Raw genomic sequence first — 1,258 nt, 5'->3', positions numbered from 1 at the left:
TTAAGTGTACATATTAGTTCCTTAAAAGTTATTAGTATTAGTTATATTAGTAACTTAAGAGAGCATATTAGTGTATTAAGCCATGGTAGGAAACCCGCATCCCTAACCTAACATATGTTGTTCTTTTCAACAGGGATTATACATGACCAACAATCTTAAAAAGCAACAGATATTTGAAGATGGCTCTGTACCAAGACAGTTTAGTGTCCCACAGTCTCCGTGTAGGACATCTTCATCTTTTGTCGACCTGGAACGTCTCAGACCACAGCTGGTGCGTGTCCCACCGAACTCTTATTCCCAAGCTCTGCGCAGAATCACCCCATTGCCCCATTGCCCCATTGCCCCTGCAGCCCCTTTTCGTTGCCTCCTCTTACCTTTTCTTTAAAAAATCCCTCCCTCTCATCTTTTCTTTAAACAACCTTTCCCTCTCTCCAACAGGCTGCCCCCACACACTGGCTAAATGAAGTTAGTCCAGCACCCCCCTCCCCATCCTCTTTTGCTCCCTACCAGACACACTCACAGAATTGTTTGTTAATAGTCCAATTAGATAATTGCCATCTTTCACTCCTTTTGCGCTCCGTTTCCCATAAAGGACTGAATGGCTTCAGGAGGGGGGGAGTTCAGCATGAAGAGGGCCTCTGGCCCTGCAAGGTGACAAGAAGGGTCCGAGCCTGTTCCCTGCTCTCAACCATTGGCTTGAATTGAATCATTGTAGCCTAATCAATGGTCTTATTGGATTACAGACCACTGCTGTTCCCCCAGATATTGTTGCGTTGACAATGAAAATAGGCGAGACTGAGTGGGTGGGTGTGGAAGGAGTGGGAGATGGGTGGAGGAGGGGGGGTCGCTTTGGGTGTTAGCGTTGGGATCTTGGGCAGGTTGAGTTTTTTAGCGGTGCTTTAACAGGTTTCTTGTAGGGTAAGGGGGCTGAGTGATAGTAGCATTGGGTTGGGGTTTGCATTAGAGGTGCTGGGTGACTCAGGGTGGTTGTGCGCACTGTCCCTTGTTTGACAGAGTTCCCTTGTGTTCATCTCTTTCTTTTGTCAATCTGTGTTCATTACCACTACAGATTCCGAGCGAAGTGGATTCCATTTTTTTCGTATTCCAGGTCTCTCCGCCTCCCTCATTCTTTTTCTCTCTCTCTCTCTCTCTCTCTCTCTCTCTCTCTCTCTCTCTCTCTCTCCCTCGCTCTCACCTTTGTTTCTTTGTTTCTTCTCTCTCTCTCTCTCTCACTCCCTCACTCACACACTCTCACTCT

Source organism: Sinocyclocheilus grahami, unplaced genomic scaffold (assembly GCF_001515645.1).
Source record: "Sinocyclocheilus grahami isolate Dianchi unplaced genomic scaffold, SAMN03320097.WGS_v1.1 scaffold54.1, whole genome shotgun sequence".
Classification (NCBI taxonomy): Eukaryota; Metazoa; Chordata; class Actinopteri; order Cypriniformes; family Cyprinidae; genus Sinocyclocheilus; species Sinocyclocheilus grahami.
Note: the sequence above shows the minus strand (reverse complement) of the source record.